Raw genomic sequence first — 22,698 nt, 5'->3', positions numbered from 1 at the left:
CTGCAGGTGCAAGGCTGTGGCCCAGGCTCTGTCCCACCAGACACGTCTGCCCTCACTCATCCCCAGATGGAGCCAGCTTCTCTCTGGGCGAGAACAGGGTGATCCAGGAGCTCAGATTAGACAGTGCCAGCCTCTACCATTCTCCATGTACAGAGAGCATTCTGTTCCCAGTGAAGCCACAGTGCCTGATCCCTGGGAAGCTGGCCTGGCCTTTGCCCCCTTCCAGAATGAAGGACGGCTCGGACCAATTGCCAGGGCCATCTGAACTGTGCTTTACAGGGCATGGCACTGCCCTCTGATAAGGGGCAGGCATCCAGTACCCCAGGACAGGGTCAGGGCAGGAATCCAGTGGGCACATTCAGAGAGGCTGTTTTCCCATGAGTAGCTTCAATCCTGATACACCCCACCCTCTCCAACCTCAACCTTCGAAAGCGAGGCGAGGCCTTTCTCAGAAACCACCCTGCTTGCTGTTGGCTCCAGCAGATCTGCTTTCTGGTCCACATTTAACAATCAATTACTCAGCACATATCTCTGTCCTGGGAGGAGCTGCGCAGATTGCAGGCACTGTCTTTGATGGCACAGCTGATTTCTTGGGAAACTGAGGCCTGGGGTTTAAAGCAACTCACCCCAAATGACAGAACTAGCAACTGGTAGAGGCCAAATTTAAACCTAAGGAGGAGAGGTAAAGGGGCAATGTAGGTCACAGAGTACAATGTTTGGGTTAGACAGGAGAATAAGTTTCTGAGATCTGTGGCCCAGCATGGTGGGTGACCATAGTTCGGAATGTATTATATATTTCAAAATTGCTAAGAGTAAATTTTCAGTGTTCTCACCATGCCCACAAAAATACACAGATGAAGTTATGGATATGTTAATTAGCTTGATTTACTCATTCTGCAATTTACACATGTATCAAAACATCACATTGTACCCCATAAATATAAACAATTATTGTCAATTGAAAATACCATTAAAAAATATAAATGACCAATGTAGATCTGAAAAGCTGTTCAATTTCCCTAGTAATTAGAGGGAGGAAAGTTAACATCACGTGATCCTTTGGCAAACTTGATCACATTGGCAAACTTTATTGCAGCAGTAACTCCCAGCATCACCAAGGTCAACAAGAAGCCAGTGTTCTCCTAAACAGTACGTAGGAGTTCTGTTCATTCACGTCAAGAAATTTACCCTGAAGAAATCAAGGGAGGAGGAATATGTTTCAATAACAACGTTGGTGCAAGTATGGTAGATAATAAAGTTTTCTGCTGGGCGCAGTGGCTCACGCCTGTAATCCCAGCACTTTGGGAGGCCAATGTGGGCAGATCACTTGAGTTCAGGAGTTTGAAACCATCCGGGGCAACATGGCGAAACCCCATCTCTGTAAAAACAATTAAAAAATTAGTTGGGCATGGTGGCACATGCTTGTAGTCCCAGCTATTCAGGAGGCTGAGGCAGGAGGATCACCTGAGCCTGGGGAGGTTGAGGCTGTAGTGGACCGTGATTGTGCCATTGCACTCCAGCCTGGGCCAACAGAGCAAGACCCTGTCTCAAAAAAAATAAAGTTTTCATATGAAATATATACATAAAAGGATATATACCAAAACATAAACATTAATGCTATTCATAGCTGCACAGCGGAGGTAATAGATAGTGTTTTTTTTCTGTATTTTTGATAAATGTTATTTTTCAGTAACACTTCTGCAGGATTATAGTAATGGTGAGGAAGGCTGCTTGTACCTGGGCAGATACAATGCATTTGTTTTTAATAAACTAGGCCTTCCTGCCCTAAGCAGGCCAAGGAGGAAGAGGAGGACTTCTGGCCAGGAGGGGGGTTTCCACGCAGGCACTGGTGCCACCGAGGGCCGACTGGGCTTGGTTTCACCACGTTGCCTGCAGAGAGGGCTGTTTCAGGAGCAGGAGTCAGCCCTTCTTGTCTGGAGGACTGTCGGAGGTGGGCGTCAGTGATAGCGACAGGAGGCAGCCAAATGCCCAGCAGACAGAGGTGGATCCCCGGTGAAGCCCCACCTCCAAGCCAAAGACAGTTTAAGGCCTGAAAGCCAAGCTATCCTTGGACTGGACTGACAACTTGTCTTGCTGTTTGGTGCACTTCCCTCTGATGGATCCCCACCCTTCACCTATTTTACATATACCCAACCTTTCCTAATTGGTTTCCTACACTGTTGTGTCCACCTTTGAGTGGCATCTTTGCTTTAACCTTTTGTTTGTTTGTTTTGGAGACAGAGTCTTGCTCTGTCACCCAGGCTGGAGTGCAGTGGCGCAATCTCTGCTCACTGCAACCTCCGCCTCCCGGGTTCAAGCCATTCTCCTGCCTCAGCCTCCCGAGTAGCTGGGATTACAGGCATGTGCCACCATACCCGGCTAATTTTTATATTTTTAGTAGAGACTGGGTTTCTCCATGTTGGTCAGGCTGGTCTCAAACTCCTAACTCAGGTGATCTGCCCGCCTTGGCCTCCCAAAGTGCTGGGATTACAGGCGTGAGCCACTGTGCCCAGCCTAGTTTCAACCTTTTACTGCATACTCGCAAGCCAATCAGCATGCACTCGCCATCCTGTACCTATAAAGACTCCAGACTCATTCAGTAGAGGGGAGACGGCCTGACTTTGGGGAAGATGACCTGCCCTTCCTGGCCCCTCTCTAGCTCCCCTCTCCACCTAGAGCTGTTTTGGTTGCTCAGTAAAATTCTCGGCCTTCACCATCCTTCAAGTGTCCATGTGACTTCATTCTTCTTGGATGCTGGGCAAGAGTGGGACCCACCTAGTGTGAGTACGCAGAAAGGCTGTCACACTAGCCCTTTGTCCTTGCCAGCGGAGGGCAGCCACCCCACGTGACAAGGCAGGGGGACAACTGAGCTGCTAACACACCACCACCCACAAACGGCAGAACTAAAGGAGCACTGTAACACTGCCTCTGGGGCTTTGGGGTCACAGGCACCCTCACCTGGGTGCTGCAACACGCCTAGTCTGGCCACGGGTCCTGCATGGAGCTTGCCCCTGCGTCTGCATTTGGAATGGCCGGCCGGATCCCACACTCACATGCTCACATGCTCCCTCCCACAAGGGGTTGAGCACAGTGAACTGAGTAGACGGGGCGCCCCTGCTGTGAGTCCCGTGAAAGGACCAAGAAAAACCCTGCATTATCAGGAGAGGGAACGTCAGGCCACAGCCCGGCCAGATTTTCTGGTCAAGAGGCCTCATTGAGGAGAACATTCCATGCAGACTTGAGATCTAAGTCCCCTCTGTGTGTTTATTTCATCAGGATGGGCAGATTATTCTCCCTGAGTGCCTCCTCAGCTCACAGATCCACTCTTGCCCCTTTCCCAAACCTTGGTCTCCAAATCTGTTAGGAAATCTGGATGTTACCTGGGAAGACCAAGACCGCAGTGACTGGGAGCTGGGGACGGGATGGGTCTGGCTTTTGGAAACTCAATGCCCCAAATTCAGCAATGAGCCACAGACGTGGACCAGCTCTTTGTTGTTCCAGGAAGTGGTCAGGGGTGGGGGTTTGCACAGGGTGAGTGTGGTCACCTGGACACACAGGGAAGCTGCAAGATGGCTGTTAGCAAGAGGCAAGTACCAGGCAAGTTCACCTGGCTCACAGCTTTAAACACCTCCACGGCTTGGTGACTCCAAGGTTTCATCTCCAGCCATGCCTTTGTCCTGAACGCCGCTCATGAGTCCACATGCTCCCTCTACACCTCACTCAGCATCTGAAAGGTTACTCGACTTCACCCCTCAATCAGTCCTGACCTTTTCCCATAAATGTCAGTTGCTCTAACCGAAAACCAGGTATCATCCCTGACTCCCCTCCCTCACGCCACGTTCCATCAGAGGGCAAGCCTGTGGCTGTGCCCATGAAATGTCCAGGATCTGACCGCTTTCCATCTACCGGGTGCCCCCGTCCCAGCCTCTGTCCTCTCTTAGCCTCAGCGCATGTCTCCCTGCCTCCTGCCCCCGCCCCCAGTCTGTTCTCGGCTCAACAGCCAGACTATCCCATCAAAATGTGAGTCACATGCTGTCACTCCACTGCTCAGAACTTTCCAAGGTCTTCTCATGTTGCTCAGAATAAAAGCCAGGGTCGTTCTGAGGGCCTCAGCCGCCCTGTGGACTGTCAGACCTCTCTTGCTGCATCCTCCCACATTGACACAGCAATAGCCATGCCCGCCACCTCCCTGGGCCTCTGGCACTGCTCCACCTCAGTCAAAGCCCAGTTAGAATTATTGATGCAAATCCCCACAGCCAGGATCATCAAGACATCGACCGCCAAGCTTTCTGGCCAGGGATTTCAGTTGCAGAACTGTTTGCAACACTTAGCTGCAATGGAAGTGCCAATTCTGGAACTGGTTTCCTTGTTGTTGGCTCACTTCTTCTTACCCCTGAGCACACTTGGAAGGCTACAGACTTAGATAAGTGAGGAGGAGGCGGGAGGCATTTGAATTACATGGTTATTATTTTTTTCTTTAACTGGGAGTGAACTCCACTCTGTCTTGAGAAAGAATTCTTGACTTGCCTTGCCGATGAGAAATGCTGCTGTGGAGGCTGAGTAGAGGCAGGAAGAGCTGCCTTCCCTTTAAGACTTGGAGATGACCCTGGGGAGGGCAGCAAAGGCGTCTGCAGAACCATCTGGGCTGTTTCCCCCTGGACAGGACTGCAGGGAGCTGCAGGGAGCTGCAGGGAGGGTCACCACGGCCCTCTGTACCTTGGAATACACTAAGATCTCCAGGGTGTGGTGGTCCTATGCCCACACATCCCACTGTTAGGAGTGTCCTCACAGTTATATCCTGCCATGTGCGAAATGGCTGCAAGTTCAAGGCTGTGCATTGCAGTGTCCTGTGCAAAAAAACCGTGAAAAGATCGGGAACAAGTTATGCAAATCAAGAGGTGACTGTTTAATTAAGTGCATCCACATGATGGAATGTTATAAAGCTCTCAAAAAGAATAGGGCAGTCAACTGATGATGAATCACATTAACTTAATAAGGAAGAAAAACCACTTTATTATATGAAATAGATGGAGAAAAAAGGACACTAATTCATAATAAAAACTCAAAGACATCCATAGAAAACCTACAGCTAACTTCATATTTAATGATGAGATATTGGATTCTCTCATCATAAGATCAAGAACATGGCAAGAATTTTCACTGCCACTTCTTCCAAATTACATTAGAGATCCTAGAGATTGCAACAAGGCAAGAAAAAGATTTAAAAAGACATAGATTGGGAAGAAATAAGTAAATTAGCACAATTCACAAGATTGTTATGAAGGAAAGAGTTAACACAACAGGCCCTAACTACTATGTTTGGAGAGGCCTACCTGCAAGGTAGGCCCTTGAGTGGCATCTGGGAATTTAGATTTGGGTAGGGTTCTCACCACTCTAATTGATAAGAGTAGGTCACTGTGCCTAGATTGTTGTACAAATAGTATGCCTTTTGGTTTACTTGCTTTCCTTCTGGAGGTCTAGAATTTTGACACATGCCAAGCAAAGGCTGGATATGGTATAAGGCCAGCACTCCTGAAAAGTCCTGGCTGCTTAATCTCAAATGAGCTTCCCTGATTGGTAACATGTCACATGTATTGTCACAACTTGTTGCTGGGAAAATTAAGCATGTCCTGCATGACCCCACTGGGAGAGACCCTTTGAAGTTTATGCCTGGTCTCCCCCAGACTCTACTCTCATGCACCTTTTCCCTCTGCTGATGTTGACTTTTATCCTTTCCCTGGAAGCTGCAGTTTCCTGAGCCTTCTTAGTGAATCATCAGACCTGAGGGTGGTCTTGACCGTCCCCACAATAGTTATGCAGAAAATCCTAAGAAGTCTACTAAAAAAGCTACTAGAACTAATAAGTGAATTTAGTGAGGTTGCAGGATACACGGTCAATATCAAAAATCTATTTTATTTCTATTCTTGCAAAAAAGTAAACATATCAATTTTTCAATAACATTTACTGTGTTGAAAACACAGCAGACTTAGAATGAAATTTTAATTAAAAATATGGAAGACTTGCTGTATTTTGGAAACCACAATTATTTCTGAGAGAAATTAAAGAAGAGCTAAATAAATAAATGGGTGTGCCACGTTTACATATTGGTGATGTGTTTACATACTGGTTACATATCGGACTGGTGATACAGCACCATTTCAACCAAGTGAGAAATGAAGAATCTTTTCAATGAAAAAATTAGCAGTTAAAAAAACAATAAGAACTTTTGAGTCATATAGATACCCAAACGGAGAAAAATGAATTTTGACTCCAACTCGCCTCATTTACAAAACTGAAATGTATTATTAACCTACATGGAAAAAGCAAACCAATAAAATCTTTAAAAAATATATATGAAAATGATCTTGGTTAGGCAAAGATTTTTAAACAGGATGATAAAAAGCACTAACCACAAAAAAAAAAAAGGAAAAAAAGTGGACATTGATGAAATTGAACTTCTCTTCATCAAAAGAAAATGCTACGAGAATGAAAAGGCAATTCACCAAGAGGGGAAAGTTATTTGCAATGACACTTTCATCCTCTGGAGGACTCAAGTCCACATTATATTATGATGGTACAAAAGCAATTGTGGCTTTTGCTATTTCAATGACAAAAACTGCAGCTACTTTGGCACCAACCTAATATAAGGGGCTCTTACAAATCATGGAGAAAATGACTGGCACACTGATGCTTTTAAGATGAGAAAGAGGCTTGGACAAAATGACCAATGTATGTGAAAATATGTTCAACATCATTAGTCATCGGGAAAATGCAAATTAAAACCACCAGGAGCTACTGCATCTCCACCAGAATGGCAAAGAAAAAGGCTGAGAAGCCTGTCTGTTGTAGAGATGTGTTCTCTGGTTGCTGATGGGGTGCACATGGGAACAACCCCTTGGGGAGATTGTTTGGCAGCATCTCTTAAAGCCAAGCGTTCGTGTACCCTATCAGCCAACAACCCTACTCCTGGGAGTGTTCCCAGGGATGCTCACCAGAAGACATGTCCAAGAACGTTCATAGTGACATTAATTGTAAATAGCTAAAAAAAAAAGAAAAAAGAAACAGTTGGCAATAGCCCAAATATCAATCAGCAGTAGAATGAATAATTTGAAGTACAGCTACACAGTGAAAAAACGCATGGCAACGGAAAGAAACCAAGAAAGCAGCAATGGCTACATCCAGCAGCATGGCTGAGTCTGCACACAGGATGTTGAGCGAAGGAAGCAGATCTGAGATTGTGTGTACTGCATGAGTCCCTCCATATGGTGGCCAAGAGCAGGAAGGACTTACTATTATAATTAAAGACAGAAGCGTGGTTACCTCCAGGGACCGTGGAGCTGGGTGGGGTAACCTAGCTGGAAGGGAACAGGGTGCTGCCTTGAGGGCACATGAAATATTCTAGGCCCTGGTCCAGTTACTCAGGAGTAGGCAAATGTGAGTCATCCCTCTGCACCTGAAATGAATGCATTTCGTGTCTGTAGATGATATCTTTTCATTAGGAAAGGAAGAAAGCCAGGCAGCTCTTGCAAATGCACCTGCAGAGGATGAGGCTGGGCTGGGACCAGAACCACAGGTGTGGACAGGGGCCTGCAACAAGAAAGCTGTAAGGGGGTCTCCTGGAGGGAGGTGCTGATGGGAGGGCAGCGGCTGCAGCGGCTTTTGTAGATACCCTCTGGGTGCAGAAGAAGCTGATGGGGGAAAAGCCCCTGATCAGACGACAAAAGTGGGAGCTTGAAAATCAGGCCCCTGGTGGTGACCAGCATTTATTGCCCCCTGAACAAAGGCGAGGCCCTCATCTCAGACCTTGCTGTACAGTGACTCAGACTCCCTGAGATAGGTAGGCCTCATGCTTGCCATTGGTCCCACTTAACAAGGAGGGAACAGCAGTGCCAGGTCTCAATTTTGTCCAGTTCACAGCAAGTGCAGAGCCAGCATCCTTATTGCCCAGCACTAGAGTCCTTGTGCTTAAGCACGAAGCTGTTAAGTTCTGTCTCCCACCACACTCTTTCCTTTCTTTTTTTTATTTTTGAGATGGAGTCTTTCTCTGTCACCCAGGCTGGAATGCAATGGCACGATCTTGGCTCACTGCAACCTCCACCTCCCAGGTTCAGATGATTCTCCTGCCTCAGCCTCCCGAGTAGCTGGGACTACAGGTGCATGTCACCACACCCGGCTATTTTTTTTTTTTTTTGTATTTTTTAGTAGAGATGGAGTTTCACCATGTTGGCCAGGCTGGTCTCGAACTCCTGACCTCAGGTAGTCTGCCCGCCTCATCCTCCGAAAGTGCTGGGATTATAGGCATGAGCCATGGCACCCGGCCACTCTTTCCTTCCTTTACGAGGCAGGATCTTGCTCCATTGCTTAGGCTGGAGTGCAGTGGTGTGATCATGGCTCACTGTAGCCTTGGCCTCAAACTCCTGGGCTCAAGGGATCCTCCCGCCTCAGCCTCCTGAGTAGCTTGGACTACAGGTGTGTGCCACCACACTCAGATAACTTTTTAATTTTTTGTAGAATCATGGTTTTGCTATATTGCCCAGGCTGGTCTTGAATTCCTGGCTTCAAGGGATTCTCCTACCTTGGCCTCCCAAAGTGCTGGGATTACAGAAGTGAACCACAGCACCCTGCCCACACTCATGCTTATAGCCTTCTGTCTCTTTTTTTTCTGATAGAATTCTAACAGTCCCAAAGCTCTGTCCTACAGACCCTTAGCACCTAGAGCAGCAAATTTGGAGGAAAAAGAGGGTTTCCCAGTTGAGTCCCAGTGATGACAGTCCACATCTGGTTGGCCATCACGTGATGTTCATGGAGGTGGCATTAGGAACTGGTCCCTGACATATGGAAGTGAGGATCTTAAAGTCCATTACTCCAGCAGGGTGTGGTGGCGGGCACCCATAGTCCCAGCTACTGGGGAGGCTGAGGCAGGAGAATCGCTTGAGGCCAGGAGTTTGTGTACGGCCTGGGCAACACAGCAAGATTCCATCTGAGATTTGTTTTCACGTGAACGACTCCCTGGAGGCCCTCTGCGTTCACCTGCCGACTGGCAGAGACAGTGCCATCATGCCTCTCAGTCAGGCTTCAGCAGTCCTGACTACCTTCTGTTTGCACAGCCTCAACTATCAGGTTGAAATGTGCGGCATCTCCACGCTGAGCTGCCCCGTGTCCTTCTACAGCTGCCTATTGCTGTCGTTTCAGCCCAGGTAAATGTCCCGCCCATGTAAGTGAGCTGCACCTTCCTCTGCCCTTGCCTTGTCCCAGCCAGACGACCTGGACCCTCCTTCTGCCTGCTCCATGCATGTGGCTACCTCTCCTGTATCCCCAGGATACCTCCCACGCCTCCCCTGCTCACAGCTGAGGGCAGGGATGCTCCATACTTCGAGCTCTCTTCAGCCTCCCAGTTTCTTGGCCATCCCGGCAAAAGTCTTAGGGCCGCTGTTGTCCTTGGTAGGACAGATCCCTGGAAGGTCACACACTCCAAAACAACCATAAGGATGGTGATAGATAAAGTAGAAACACGAGCATAAAAGCAAAAAGGTAATATTCTGGGGCTGCTGCTGCCAGGGACTGATGCCCACACAGGGTGGGGCCCCTAAGATCACGGCTGTGTTACAGCACAGTGCCATTATTGCGCATGATGGTGGCCTGAGCTACCCAGAAGAGGCCACCTGACACCCAGCATCCCTGCTCAGGAAGGCAGGAAGTTTTGTAATGCCCTTTAGAGATCTTGGTGCATTTAAAAACATCCTGCTCTACTTAGTTTTTGTTAACCGGATTATTCAGTTATAGGGAATGATTCATTCTCTAATGAAAAGAGCAGAAGGGTTGTGGGTGGGTTGCATTATAGGTGATTTTCAAAGAGTTCTTTGTTTCAGTAGCTCTGGTTTGGCCTAGATGTTTTCACTGTTTAAGTCTTTCAGAATCTTTTTTTTTTTAATTTTTAAATAGGAAGTGAGAACATCCCCGAGCAAGACCAACAATTGCTGAATGAATACAAACCCCCTTGAGAATCACGCCGACAGGTGCTATCTCCTCACCTGGGGATTGCAAAGGTGAGAGAGGAGGCGAGTGCCTCCCGGTGTCTGGAGAATCATATAGGGGTTGCTCTGGGAGTTTTAAGTTTCTCCTGAGTGAAAGTTAGTGGTTTTACATTTTCTCTTGATGCTACTTTTTACCTCTTCCTCCAGCTACTAAAAAAGGTTTCCTTGTAGGTGAAAATGGAACCGAATTAGTTCTGTGATCTTGTTCCATTCTAAAAGGGATTTGATTTTCCATTCATTCATCCCAAAACTGTTGCATACCTACTATGTGCCAGACTTTATTCTGGCCAGAAAAGATTCTTGATGTTACTGGAATTCAGTAATTTCTGTGGACATGTGCTCAAAAGCAGGCTGCAAAGTCCTGGAGCCAGGGGTCCTGGCAGAACTCTTGGGAGAGGGATGGGTTTCTGTAACATGTCTGACACAGACCAGCAAGGCCACATTTAAACCAAGGCTGTGTGTGTGTGTTTTTTTTTTAATTTAAATTTAAATTTTAAGTTCCTGGGTACATGTGCAGGACGTGCAGGTTTGTCACATAGGTAAACGTATGCCATGGTGGTGTGTTGCACCTATCAACCCATCACCTTGTTATTAAGCCCCACATGCATTAGCTATTTATCCTGATGCTCTCCGTTCCCCCACCCCACCCCCTGACAGGCACCAGTGTGTGTTACTCCCCTCCTTGTGTCCATGTGTTCTCATTGTTCGGCTCTCACTGATAAGTGAGAACATGCAGTGCTTGGTTTTCTGTTCCTGTGTTAGTTTGCTGAGGATAATGGCTTCCAGCTCCATCCATGTCCCTGCAAAGGACATAATCTCATTCCTTTTCATGGCTGCATAGTATTCCATGGTGTATATGCACCACATTTTCTTTATCCAGGTATGTTTATTAAGGGGAAGGCCCAACCATGCATTGTGTGCGGCCACCTGGTGAATGAAAAGCAGGTTGGTATTTTCTTCCAAATACACATATGTATATATAGGTATATATATATTTACATGGGTAAATTGCATGTCGCAGGGGCTTGGGGTACAGATTATTTCATCATCCAGGTAATAAGCATAGTACTTGATAGGTAGTTTTTTGATCCTCACCCTCCTCCCGTCCTCCACCCTCAAGGGGGCCCCACCCTCTATTGTTCCCCTCTTTGTGTCCATGTGTACTCAATGCTTAGCTCTCTCTTATAACTGAGAACATGTGGTAATTGGCTTTCTGTTCCTGCACATATACATATATGTATATATATATGTGTTTCAGTAGCTCTGGTTTGGCCTAAATGTTTTCACTGTTTAAGTCTTTCAGAATCTTTTTTTTTAAATTTTTAAATAGGAAGTGAGAACATCCCCGAGCAAGACCAAAAATTGCTGAATAAACACAAACCCCCTTGAGAATCACGCCAAGAGGTGCTGCCTCTTCACCTGGGGATTGCAAAGGTGAGAGGGGAGACGAGTGCCTCCCGGTGTCTGGAGAATCATATGCGGGTGTGCTGCCTTTGGAGCACAAATATATATATATACATATTTGAAATTCACAAACGTTTGCATTTCTCGCCAGCGACACAAGCCGGCTACCACTGCTGAAAGTGAGGCGGCCTCCAGTCAAGGTCTAGGGACTTGACCTGGTTTGATCTGGCTACACTCCCACTGCTCGATTTAGACTCTGCCCAGACTAACAGCGAGAGTGTAGCCAGATCCAGACCTTACCAACACGCTCCTTCCTCCCCTGTCCTACCAAGCTGGAATTCACTGTCAATATCCTCCATAGAAGACAGAGTTGGCTTCCAACAGTATCAGGGGATGCAGGCAAAGGGGGTGATGGGGCCTGAGATAAGTTTCAGTTCAGCATACAGGGGGCATCTGTGCCCGAATGACCAACCTTGGTAACTGGTATGACTTACTGTTCTCACTGAAAATACTACAGCTCTCCAAGTTTGAAAACAACATCAAGAATCTTTTCTGGCCAGAATAACGTCCGGCACATAGTAGGTATGCAACAGTTTCGGGATGAATGAATGGAAAATCAAATCCTAAGAGGAAGCTTCCTTCCAGGCTGATCATACGTCATTGTCATAGGTGTCTCCATTGAAACACTCCACCAGGAGTGGGCAAACTGATTCTGAAAAGGGCCAGTGAGTAAATATTTGGGGCTTTGTAGGCCAGGAGGTCTCTGCTGCGATTACTCACCTCTGCCATTGCAGCGAGAAAACAACCGCAGACAATAAACACAGAATTAAATCAGCAGTTCCAATACAACTTTATTTACTAAAGCAGTCAGTTGGCCAGATTTGGCCTGTGGGCCACAGTTTGCCAACCCCTGCGCTAGACACGCTCACCATTCCTATAGGACAGAGACTGCGTTCCCCATCCCCTTAGGACCCAGAACTAGATGTTTTAATTAAGTACGTACATATTAAAACTGCCTCTCCCTTTTATGATTCTGTTTTAAGAACTTTAAAAAATGTTGCAAAATTCTTAGGTATTATGTGAGGGGTAGGTTGAAAGGCTGAAAGTACCAACCTTGCGTCAGAGGGAATAGTGTGTGAAGCCATTTCCTTCCTGAAACTTGGATTTGGGACTGAGGTGTGAGAATTGTGCTCTAGGGAACAGCCACCAGGGGGAGCACAGTGCACACAGAAGTAACCTGCTTTGCACCAAGAAACCAGGGGTGAAATCTAGAGGCTCAAAGGTGCAGGCTACTCATGGGATGTGCTGCGTGCTCACTTGGGGCACAGGAGCTGGGATTCTGGGTGCAAATGAGGGAGCAAGATGCTGTTTTCTCATGCTCTACCCTTCCAGAGGTTTCGTGGTTTTGATTTGTGTGCGTATTACTTCTGCAAATATATGCTTAAGTATTGTACGTGTGATGTCGTCAGGACTAGACCAAGACGCATGGCACCCAGGGGAACAAGCTTCAGCCCAAATTACTTACGTTAATTGACTGATATGTGTTTAGGGAAGGGGCTGAGTGCTATGAGGGGGAGCAGAGGGAGTTCAGCTTCACCCGGATCCCCCGAAATTCAGTTCAGGGTCCACCTGCACACCCCATCAAGCCCTCCAGGCAAAGCATGGTATCATCCACACAGGACCGTTTTCCAGCTTTCTGTTGCTACCCAAACATATCCCTTGGCCCAAATGACCACATTTTCATCCAGTGGAACCAGGAATACTATACAGCAGTGAAAAACAAACCACAGCTACACACATCAACATGGGTGCACCACCAGAGGACGAATACAATAAACAGGCCACAGGAAAAACATACGAGGTGGTTATTTTATTTGCAGAAAGCCCCAAATCAGGCAAAACCAATGTCTTCTCTAGGGATATACCCAGGTGTGGCAAAAGTGCTAAAAAGAGCAAGAGAATTATTAAGCAAAATGTTAGGGTGCTGGATATCATTGGGAGGAAGACCTAAACAGGAAGTGTGGAGAATATGTGATGTCTTATACTGGGTAGCAGGTTATTAACTTATTTATTGAAACAAGGCCAGGTGAGGTGGCTTACACCTATAATCCCAGCATTTGGGAGCCTGAGGTGGGAGGTTAGCTTGAGGCCAGGAGTTCAGGACCAGCCTGGGTAATATGGCAAGACTCTGTCTCTACGGAAAAAAAAAAAAAAAAAAAATTAGCCAGGCATGGTGTTGTGCACCTGTAGTCTCAGCTACTCAGGAGGCTGAGGTGGGAGGATCATGTGAGCCCCCAGGATGTGGAAGCTGCAGTGGGCTATGATCACGCCATTGCATTCCAGTCCAGCCTAGTGACATAGCAAGGCTCTGTCTGTTAGAAAAAAATAAGGCCAGGTGTGATGGTTCAGGCCTGTAATCCCAGCACTGTGGGAAGCTAAGGCTGAGGTTTGAGACCAGCTGGTGCAACATGGCGAAATCCTGTTTCTACTAAAAATACAAAATATTAGCCAGGTGTGGTGGTGCATGCTTGTAGTTCCAGCTACTCAGGATACTAAGGTGGGAGGATCGCTTGAGCCTGGAAGGTCAAGGCTACGGCAAGCTTTGATGGTTCCACTGCACTCCAGCCTGGGCAACGCAGCCAGACTCTGTCTCAAAAAAAAAAAAAAGTCATCCCTAACATGTATATACATTACATATATCTTGTTTTATATCATAATAACATAGTATAAAATAAAAACAGAAATAATCCTTTCTGCATGTGTATCTCAGGGTGCAGCCCTGGGGAGACAGAGAAGCTTAGATCTGGGGAAGCTCTCATCTGGCCGATAGGGTTTGCAGTGTGGCTTTCTAGAAGCTGTAAGGGTGAATGAACCGCAGATGCTCAGCCCCACCCAGAGAACTGCAGCTGGTGTGGAAAATAGAGTGGGAGGCATGACAAGTGACAGCTGTAGTGAGAGACGTCGGGTCTGGAACACAGTGACTCAAGGCAGAGGACTGTCCCAGGGTACGGGATCCAGGCTGATGCCCATGTGCCACTGCACTGCTGGCTCAGATGCCCCCGTGACCCCTGCAGCTCCCGGGGCTCCTGGGAATGCCACTGGCGGTGCCCCACACTGGGTGGTAGCTGCCTTTGTATTTACCCAGCCATGCCTTGACTCCCTGAGCACTGGGCTGCTTCCAGCTCTTCATTCCAGCACCTGTAGGAAGCATCTGTGGATGCTCGTGGGCGGGATCGGCCACCATGTTACCTGCTCTTTGCAGGAAAGCCTGGCCTTTTACATCCCAGGCCTAGGACTTGTCCCAGTTTGACCAGGACTGAGAAGTTTTTGGGGACATGGCTTCTTCAATGTTGAAACTGGAAAAAACCAAACCAGGATGAGGTGGTTATTTCACCCAGACTTTGGTACTCAAATGTAAGGGCTTGGTTTGGCTAGGACTGATTGTGTGTCACAGCAGCACGCCACATAACCTGTATGCCTTCTGTAAACCCTCCATTTATTTTGGAAGGAACAGTCATCCCGTGTCTCCCACTGCCAGCTCCTGGGGGCTGCCAGCGTTTTACTGAGTGGCTCTCAGCTGCCTCCAATCTTGCTAAGGGCAGATTAAACTAGTAAAATGGGACTTGAGAGCAATTCTTCCTCCCTGAAAGGCTAGAGTGAGGACACGAGAACACGCTTTTCAGACTGGAGAGTCAACAATCACAACAGATTTCTGTAACTGAAGGTGGTGGTTTTCTTGTCTTATCTTCGACTGGAGGGCATCAGACTCACCTGGGGGTCTTCTTAGACTAAGATTGCTGGGCCCCCACCCAGCGTTTCTCATTCAGGGGATCTGGGATGAGGACTGCGGACTGCATTTCTAACAAATGAAGCTAATTTTGATGGTCTGGGGTCCGCACTTTGAGAACTGTTGTCACGGTGTTAAGGGATACGGTCTAGATGAGGGGTTGTCAGACTTTTTCTACAAGGGGGTCACATAAGAAATATTTTAGGTTTTGTGGGTGATATGGTTTGGATCTGTGTCCCCACCCAAATCTCATGTGGAATTGTAATCCCCAATGCTGGAGGTGGGGCCTGCTGGGAGGTGATTGGATCCTGGGGGTGGAATACCCCCCTTTGGTGCTATTCCTGATAGAGTTCTCACGAGATCTGGTTGTTTAAAAGTGTGTGGCATCTCCTTCCTCTCTCTCCCTCCTCCTCTGGCCATTAGGATGACCCTGCCTCCCCTTCACCTTCCACCATGATTGTAACTTTCCTGTGGCCTACCTGGAAGCCAGCACCACACTTCCTGTACAGCCCACAGAACTGCGAGCCAATTAAACCTCTTTTCTTTTCTTACTTTTTTTTTTTTTTTTTTGAGATAGAGTCTCAGGAGCCTAGGCTGGAGTGCAACGGTGCAATCTCAGCTCACTGCAACCTCTGCTTCCAGGGTTCAAGCGATTATTTTGCCTCAGCCTCCCAAGTAGCTGGGACTACAGGCATGTGCCATCACACCTGGCTAATTTTTTGTATTTTTAGTAGAGACAGAGTTTCACTGTGTTAGCCAGGATGGTCTTAATCTCCGGACTTCGTGATCCACCCGCCTCAGCCTCCCAAAGTGCTGGGATTACAGGCGTGAACCACTGCGCCCGGCCCAAAACCTCTTTTCTTTATAAATTACCCAGTCTTAGGCATTTCTTTACAGCAGTGCGAGAACGGACTAGTATAGTGGGCCACATGTTCTCAACTACTCAACTCTGCCGTAGTAGCCCAAGAGCAGCTACAGACAGGGTGCAAATGAGTGTGACTGAGTTCCAATAAAACTTAATTTACAAAGACAATCAGTGGGCCAGAATTAGCCTTTGGGCTTTTGTTTGCCAGCCTCTGGTTCAGACCATTACAGTGTGATTTTCAACAATCCCCTTAGCTTCTCTGTGTTTTCCATCTTTGTATTGGTGAGTGGATGACTTTGAGCGAGTTGAAAGCAGACCATGGAGGTCTGGGAAGGACCATTTGTTTAGAGTACAGATGCAGGTCAGTGTAGCACAACCTTACTGAGGCTTTATAGCTTTCAACAACCGTCATATTATATTCACCAGTCTGTGGGTCAGCTCGGGGTTCTTCTGGTCTGAGCTGGTTTGGCTGGTCTCTCTGAGCTCTCTTGTGCACCTGGGGGTGGGGGTCACCTCACAGGTCATCTGATGGTGGATTATCCAAGGTAGCCTCAGCCACATGTCTAGCAGGTGGTTGGCTGTTGGCTGGGCATCTTGGTTCTCTTCCACGTGGCCTCTCCTCCTCCAAGAGGCTAACTCCAGCTCCCACACCAGGGTGGTCTGAACATAGCAAGGGAGGAAGCTGCAGCTCCTCTGATGACTATGTTTGGAGCTCACACAATGTCACTTTCATCACACTGTACCCATCAAAGGAGTCACAAGACCAGTCCAGGTTTAAGCATGGGAAAATAGGCTCCACTTCGTAACAAGAGCAGCTGCAAGGAATCTATGGCTGTTTGCAATTTACCACTCAGGTGGAAAGAAAGGATAGGGAATGAGGCTGCTTGGCATCAAATTTTTAGCTCCAGCTTTCATAGCTGGAGTTCTCACTTCATTCCCCTGAGCCTGATCCCTCCACAGAAAAAATGAGACTGATGCTACCCAGCCTCAGAAGGTCGCTGAGAGGCTAGCGGGATTAATCTAGAGAGTGTCTGGCACAAGAAAGTCATCTCCATGTGGCTGTTATAAATGTCTCAGTGAACCCCTACAGATGTGACAGCACTGGGGGCGTAAAGAATGGAGGACACCCAAGACCATTGGAATGTCCCTTCACATACGTCTCCAAGGACTCCCTGCCCAGCTCTGGGCTTTTGCTTGTCCCTGCCTAGAATCTGTTCAAGGCTTCAAAGCTCAACTCACCTTGTTGCCTCCTTTTACAGCCCTTGTCGCATTGCATTAATTTCTTTTTTACAAATGTTTTTCTCCTACGAGTTGGGAGCTTTTTGAGAGCAGAAACAGGGTTTTGCCCAGAGCCTGTGGTAGTGCCTTGGGGAACATCCTATCCCAGCCCCTTTAAATCATCTGGGGTTTGCTTCACCCTATTTTCAATCAGAAACATTGGAAGCCAACCGGCACAACTTCTCAAGAGAGGAAGGATGTAAGCAGTACATGTTCTGCTCCCTTGCAACTCTATGTGGTCTCTCTTCTGGGACATTGCCACATGGATCTTAGTATAATTTGCTTAAGAAAAACAAAGTAGCTAAATTCTGTGAATCCTATCTGTTTCCCATGAGAAGAACAGATCTCATCCACAGGGCATCAGGGCTGTTCAGGCTCTTTGAGAAGAGAGGACAAAGGTGGGACCCCCAAGGGCGTCTCTGTGCACTTGGAGAGATCCAAGAACTCGCTAAAGTAATGTAATAAGTTAGTATTCAATGCACACTTGTAGGGTTGAACTATACTTTGTTATAAAGGGATGCCAGGATCGTAGAAAGTTTGTGTAGGGAGTAGGCAGATACATCATTTCTCTTTCTATAAGGCCTGTTTTGAAAGATTTCTTTCTAAAAAATGGACTAGGTGAAGACAAGCCTGTCTAAACTTAGAGAGGTATAAGAGATGCAAGGATAGAAATGACTACATTATGTATCCATCCATCCATCCATCCATCCATCCACGGACTTACCACCCATCATCCATCCATTCACCCATCCACCCATCCTCTCATTCATCCATCCATCCACCCATCCCTCCATCTATCCACCCACCCATCCACCCACCCATCCATCCATCCACCCACCCATCCATGTATCCATTCATCCATCTACCTATCTATCCATCCATCATCCATCTACCCATCCATCCACCCACCCACCCATCCATCCATCCATTCATCTATCCAGCCATCCAACGTTCATTCATTCATCTACCCACCTATCCATCCACTCATCCATTCATCTATCCACCCATCCATCCATCTATCCACCCACCCATCCACCTATCCATCCATCTATTCATTCATCCATCTATTGATCTATCCACCCATCCATCCATCATCCATCTACCCACCCATCAACCCACGTACTCATCCATCAATCCATTCATCCATTCATCTATCCATCCATCCATCATTAATTCATTCATCTACCCACCCATCCATTCGCTCATCTATCCATCCATCCTGGAGCTCACACAATGCCTTGCAAATACTTCAGTCTACCAACTTATTTTCCAATTCTAACCCTCTCCAACACTCCAACATCCCCTTCTCACAATCTATCTCTCGCTCTCTCTCTTTCTCTCTCTCTGTCTCACTCTCATTCTCTCTGTCCCTCCCCAACTTCTCCCTTTTGGGAAATTCAAATTGCCCAAAATATAATAGAGATAACTCCTTGATATTATTATTATGATCACTCCTTAGGTATGTACAGCACTGTACAGTTTACTAAACACAAGTCTTCACATCAGTCCTCTTCTCTGCAGCCACATGACTCAAGCAGGCACAGGACCCATCAGGAACACCAGAGTCCTGAGCAGGAAGAATGTCTCCTGTCGCAGCCTTGGGGGGAGTCAGGCATGATGTGCCCGATGGTGCAGCAGGACACGATGATGTCAGAGCTGCCTGGGACATATTGAACTTCCTGATTTTTTCTTCTTGTGATGGAATAAATGATTTTGGATTAAGATGGAGAGAAACAATGATAGTATCAGATCTGTTGTGATGGTTTCCCTGGTGAGGAAAGTATTTCATAAGCTTGGAAAATCTGGTTCTAACTGGTTCACCCCTTGGAATTGTCCTCCCACCTGGCTTCCACAGGTCTGCATCATGAAGGCCCTTCCCTTTCAGCCAGGACTCTTTTGTCCACCTCCCACTCCCTCTGCAGGCACACTTGGCAAAGCTTGGACATTTTGGGTTGTCACAACTTGGAGGGTGCTACAGGGATCTAGTGGGTGGAAGCTGGGGGGCAGCTACACATCCTACAAGGCACAGGACAGCCCACAGCAGAAAACAATCAAGACCAACATCTCCAGAGGACCACGAGTGTGTGGCTTGGCTATGCATGGTCACCCAAACAGAGCTGGTGGGCCCTGACCCACTTTGGCCCAGAAGTTTCTGGCATCTCCCCCTGTGTGCGTCACTGCTATTCTGAGACATTTGCACACTGCATTCATAGGTCAATGCTCCAGGCAGGACAAGTGACGTCACAAGACATGCACAGGCAGCCTCAATGGCACTGATCACAATTGAAAAATTTTGAATGACTTTTTAATTTAAAAATAAATTCTGGGCCAGGTGCGGTGGTTCATGCCTGTAATCCCAGCACTTTGGGAGGCCAAGGCAGGTGGATCACCTGAGGTCAGGGGTTTGAGACCAGCCTGGCCAACATGGTGAAACCCTATCTCTACTAAAAATACAAAAATTAGCTGCGTGTGGTGGTGCATGCCCATAATCCCAGCTACTCGGGAAGCTGAGGCAGAAGAATCACTTGAACCCAGGAGGTGGAGGTTGCAGTGAGCCGAGATGGCTCCATTGCACTCTGGCCTGGGCGATAAGAGTGAAACTCCATCTCAAATAAATAAATAAATAAATTCCATATAATATCTGGCTTCCCAGGGAGACCAGCATGCCCATGGGGAAAGAAACTTGTCTGAATCCTCCTCACTGTCTCCTCACTCTAGAACAGCACCGTGCCCCTAGGAGGCAGTTGGTGAATATTTGCTGAATGAATACTGATAACCCTTGATTCAGAATTAATCACCTCTGACCTAATCTACTTTAAGCTAAATCTACAAGAGCATTTTCAGAGGATAATCATATATCTCTAATTCCAATGATTTTCTGGGCATTCCATCCAATGAAGCTCTAATGCCCAGGACCAAGGAAGAAGCCCAATTGCTAAAAATCGGTCAGGACTGTCTCGGTTGCAAGTGACAGAAACCCAACTCAGACCCATTTGGCAGGAAAAAATTCTGTTGGCTCCCTGGGCTGAACAGTGCAGGGCAGGCTGAGGTTTGTGCTCCAATGATACTGTAAAAATTCTGTTCCTCATGTCTCTCCTCTGCTTCCTGAGGGCTGACTTCCTCCTCAGGGAAGCTCTGGTTGTGGGGCCGCAAGGCAGCTACAAGGGCAACTCCAGGCTCACTTTAGGTTCTCCCAGATCCTTAATCCAAGGGAAGAGAGTATCCTTCCTGAGAGATGACCAAGATCCCAGGAAGAAACCATGGCTGGCATCACATGCCCACCCTGGTCAAGGGTAGCCATCACAAATCAACACAAACTTTGACCTAAGACAATTGAAATGTATTGGAGGTCAGAAGTCTGAAATGGATTTCAGTGGGCCAAAATCAAGGTGTCTGCAGGGCCATTTTCCCTCTGGGGGCTCTAGGAACTGGGAGAACCCATTTCCTTGCCCTTTCCAGCTCCTGGAGGTGCCTGCATGCCTTGGCTCACTGCAATAATAACATCTTCCAGTCTCTCTGACTCTGACCTCCTGCTTCCTCTTACAAGGACTCTCATGATTATCTAGGGTCCACCCAGATGATCCAGGGCAATCTCCTCATCTCAAGATCTATAACTTAACCACAACTATAAAGTCTCTTTTGCCATGGAAGCTCACATATACACATATACACATTAGGATGTGGTGTGAGGACAGGGACCATTATTTAGCCAACTTTGGTAGCCAAGGAGTGGAATAATCTTACTGGCCAGCATGGGTCCTGTGAGCCCTTAGGGGCCACCTCATCCAAATCTTAAGACTGGAGCAGGATTAGAGTGGAAAGAGAGGCAGAGGCTCTAGGAGGCTGCTGGGCCAGCTTCCAGAAGCCCCAACTAGGTCAAGAGGCCATGACCTCTGCTAGGCACCTCACAGTGGCCTCATGCAGAAGCAATGACACAGAGGGGCCCTGCCTGGACTATGGGTGGGCTCCACCTCTTACCTCTCTGCACCTGTTTGTCACCAGTTCTCTCCCTGGTATTAGTTATGTCCCCAGCACAGAACCTGAAACAGGGCAATGCCTTCTTTCCTTCCTTTTCTATGTCAGTGATGTGAACCAACAGTTTCTTTTCTCAGTAGCTGAGCAATCTTTTCTGATTTCTTTTCTTTTTCTTTCTTTCTTCTTTTTTTTTTTTTTTTTTTAGAGACAAGGTTTTGCTCTGTTGCCCAGGCTGGAGTGCAGTGGTGCAATGTCGGCTCACTGCAGCCTCAAACTCCTGGGCTCAAGCAATCCTCCTGCCTCTGCCTCTGCCTCTCAAGTAGCTGGGACTACAGGTGTGTGCCACCACCATTCCCAGATAATTTTTTAATTTGTTGTAGAGATGGGGTCTTTCTATGTGGCCCAGGCTGGTTTTGAACTCCTGGGCTCAGGCAGTCCTCCTTCCTTGGCCTCCTGAAGTGCTAGAATTATAGGTGTGAGCCACTGCAGCTGGCCTCTTCCGATTTCTGTTATGCTTTCTTTAGATTTTTACTTCTGTGCATTGATAGTCAATATTTGGATTCACAAGTAAGTTTCAGATCAATGAGGATTTGGAGTAAGGTAGAAGCGTGCTGCTTGGTTGGCCACACCATGCTGGGGCAAACTCGGATTCAGCCCATTGGAGGCAAAAGCCTTCCCTGCACTGAACCAGTTTTTATTCCACTCAACACACCCCAGATGAAAATATTTTGGCTCAGGAGAGCAGTGCAATTATTTATGGCCTCATTTCCCTCTTTCTTTGGGAGTGGAAGCCAACATCAGATGATTTAAAACAAAACAAAGGAAAAACCACATCTTTGACATCAGAATGCAAATGCTATTGTACCAAAGGAAAAACGAAAACAGCTTGACCAGGCCTGGAATCAATTTATTTCTGTGCCCCAAATGCATAGCACTTGGTAGAAAGAGCAAGGTATTTGGATGTCTGCTCCCACATTGGGTATTTGCTGATTTACGTGGGGGAAATGCCTTGCATATCAAGACAATCCATCATCATCATCATTGTCATCACTGTCATTGTTATCATTATTGTCATTATCATTGTCATCATCATTGTCACTGTCATCATCATCATCAATGTCATCATTGTCATCATCATCATTGTCATTATCATCATCATCATCAATGTCATCATTGCCATCATCATCATAGTCATCATCATAATTGTCATTGTTATCATTTTCATCATCATTGTCATTGCTGTTATTATTGTCATCATCATTGTTATCACCATTGTCATCATCATTATCATCATCGACATCGTTATTGTCATCACTGTCAATGTCGTCATCATTGTCATAGTCATCATCATCATT

General features: G+C 47.1%; 1 protein-coding gene and 1 long non-coding RNA gene across 7 annotated transcripts in view; one reads left to right on the top strand and one right to left on the bottom strand.

The window, feature by feature from the left end:
* Window positions 1-1,068: 1,068 nt before the first annotated feature.
* LOC107967144 (uncharacterized) lies at window positions 1,069-9,430 on the bottom strand. Its single transcript, XR_001707401.2, has 2 exons — window positions 9,347-9,430; window positions 1,069-1,189 (listed from the first exon to the last, which is right to left on the bottom strand). It is a non-coding gene; the product is annotated as an uncharacterized LOC107967144 (long non-coding RNA).
* A 185-nt stretch (window positions 9,431-9,615) lies between these two features.
* The window catches only part of ACTE1 (actin epsilon 1), a 40,954-nt gene continuing 27,871 nt past the window's right edge, over window positions 9,616-22,698 (top strand). For 3 of the 6 annotated variants that reach the window (XM_063784246.1, XM_063784241.1, XM_063784245.1), the window contains exons 1-3: window positions 9,616-9,690; window positions 9,943-10,046; window positions 11,365-11,468. The gene's annotated coding sequence lies outside the window, so the exon portion shown is untranslated. Of the gene's footprint in view, window positions 9,826-9,942; window positions 10,047-11,364; window positions 11,469-22,698 lie in introns of all 6 variants that reach the window. The other 3 variants (XM_016921479.3, XM_063784242.1, XM_063784244.1) reach the window with 2 other exon arrangements.

This window comes from Pan troglodytes, chromosome 9 (genome assembly GCF_028858775.2).
Source record: "Pan troglodytes isolate AG18354 chromosome 9, NHGRI_mPanTro3-v2.0_pri, whole genome shotgun sequence".
In the NCBI taxonomy this organism is placed as follows: domain Eukaryota; kingdom Metazoa; phylum Chordata; class Mammalia; order Primates; family Hominidae; genus Pan; species Pan troglodytes.
Note: the sequence above shows the minus strand (reverse complement) of the source record. Positions and strands in the feature narration are given on the sequence as shown.